Source organism: Octodon degus, unplaced genomic scaffold (genome assembly GCF_000260255.1).
Source record: "Octodon degus isolate 3935 unplaced genomic scaffold, OctDeg1.0 scaffold00473, whole genome shotgun sequence".
Classification (NCBI taxonomy): Eukaryota; Metazoa; Chordata; class Mammalia; order Rodentia; family Octodontidae; genus Octodon; species Octodon degus.
In genome coordinates this window covers 74005-76378 of record NW_004525049.1, presented here as the reverse complement: position 1 = coordinate 76378, position 2374 = coordinate 74005, and the positions used below count along the sequence as shown (strand labels likewise).

Here is a 2374-nt window from a genome sequence, read left to right as displayed (position 1 = left end):
GCCATAGGTTCTAACAGATTTAGCCAAGGACTTTATTGTCTTGAAGTCCAGGGGATCATGGTATCTATTACCTTGGGTGTCCTGAAAAACAGGATACACCAAGGAAAGCTCTGACCGGACCGTCCTCTCTAAGGTTTTCTTCTCTAGTTTAAGCTTTTTAGAATGAAGTAGCTCTTGTAGAGCCAAAAAATTGGGTGCGAAGTAGATGCGCCCATGATTCAACTTATACTTTCACTTCGGAGTTCGCTTATAGGCAAACTGGATTCACTCATAGGCAAACCTTGGTGCTCCTACTTTATCTACAGATAGGAGCCCTAAACCCCACTTTTGTCGCGGATCCCCAACTTACCCGGGGACTTACCGGTGCACCCCCTGACCGCTGAAGGTTCTGAGCTGATGGCTTGAGATGGAGTCCCCGTACGGGCCACCACTTGTCGCGCGCTTCTTGACCAGCAGGAAAGACGCAACACACAGCTCTTCCTTCAGTGGTTTATTCAGGCCCCTTACTGCAAGCTTCTTCTTCTTTTACCCTCCAGCCCTCAGCTAATATATACTCCCGAGCCCAATCACAGTGTGCCACGTGGGGATTGCCCATGGCTCCAGCATATACGGAAGCAAATCATGACAGCAGCCCTGGCCATATAAGGAGTTGTTGTGCACAGAGAGCGATCACCCACGGGGGGGTGAAAGGCGGAAACCAGCACCATCTTGTAGGCGCGGTCCTTCGCAGCTCTCCACAGTGGACCGTGTTTGGATTTGACTTTCTGAGTCTTATATGCAGCCACATTCTCACTACTACCACTTTCTTTTACTGCCTCAGAGGAACTGAGGGTCTTGAGTGCCGTAAGAACAGTGTCAACTTTATCATCTTCCTTGGGATGTTTTTCTGTAACACTCTTTATCAGTTTATTATCTCAAGTATTTTATTAGAGTCACAGAACACTGACTAGCCCTCAGCCCCTCCACTTATCCTATTCCCACATGTTTCTGCACTAAGGATTACATGATGCAACTTATTTTGAAGGTTAAAAGCACAAAATTAGAACACTGAAAACATTTTAAAAGATATACCAAGCCTCTTAAATCTTACAGAAATGTTGGTCCTTCAAGCAAGACCTGAGATGTCATATGAACTGGTCCTGTGGTTCCATTAGAGACCATGAATTTAGCAACATTTTCTAAATTTTATTGTACCTATATTTTCTTCTCTGTGTCAACCAGAGACCCTCAGTTCAGTTACAGAGTGATGCTGAGATGTTCACAAATAAGAAAAATTGCAGACCCTGGGGTGTTTGCAAAGCTCCTCTTGTTCTTTGTCTTGATCTAAGAAGTCTATATTTGTAATCCCAAAATAGATTTTTATAATTCCACCCAGTTAACTCTAATCTACCACTCCCAGCACAGCCCACAGCAAAAATAAAGACTAAAGCATATTTATACTTACTGGGCATCAAGGGGTCCAAAGTACAGCTACAAAGATGGCTTCCCAGAACAAAAGGGACAACCCAGGGCCAAACCCGGGTGTTATTCAGTTGTGAAGGAAGAGTGGCTTGAGGATGAATGAGTGAGATTTGTGGTAAATAGCTAGGCAAGTGAGCTGAGCTAAGTAGGAGGCCTGCATTTATCTCTGTCATATGCAGAGAGAAGATATGCAGAAAAAGTAATTTGCATTATACTACTGAGATAGTATTTAATGTTTTGGGGTCTGGTACTTCAGCTGTGGTATGTAATCTTTGAAGCCCCAGGAAATAATAGCCTCTATCTCCAGGCTCAATCCCAGCCAACAGTGTGGAGCATTGGCTCTGTCCTGTCTTTATCCACTCATATCAAAGACCAGCAAGTGTGCATTATCAGGGAAACACACATGCAGTCTTAAAGGTTACTAACAGCACCTTGGCTAGATCAATATGCATTGCTTAACTGATGGGATAAGGAAAATTCCTAGCCAGCTCTCTATATATCAATACAAAGAAAGAGGGTCAGGCTCAGCCAAAATAGAGATAATCATCTCTCTTCTTTCAAGGAGAGCTCTTCAGGTGGTGGTCCTCCACAGGGGAGTTCTGGGTTAAGGAAGAGCCAGAGCTACTGCACAGAATAATGGAGAAACACTTACAAATCAGATGTTACATGCAAGAGTAATGAGGAAAGTTGGAAAGCTAAATGAGGATATACTATCTTCATTGTCTCAAAGGAGCAGAAAAATGTTATTTGTTAACTCAGGAAGACTAAAGACTTCACGTGTATCAAAAAGATTTAGAAATGATAATTATATTGTCCAACAATGATAACAATGATGTATGTTCAACTGAGGTTAATTGACCAATTTCTTTCTTTCTTTCTTTCTTTCTTTCTTTCTTTCTTTCTTTCTTTCTTT

At 42.5% G+C, this 2374-nt stretch overlaps 1 pseudogene; it reads right to left on the bottom strand.

Moving 5' to 3' along the window:
* Nucleotides 1-2374, bottom strand: part of LOC101563932 — an 8747-nt pseudogene that overhangs the window by 4888 nt on the left and 1485 nt on the right.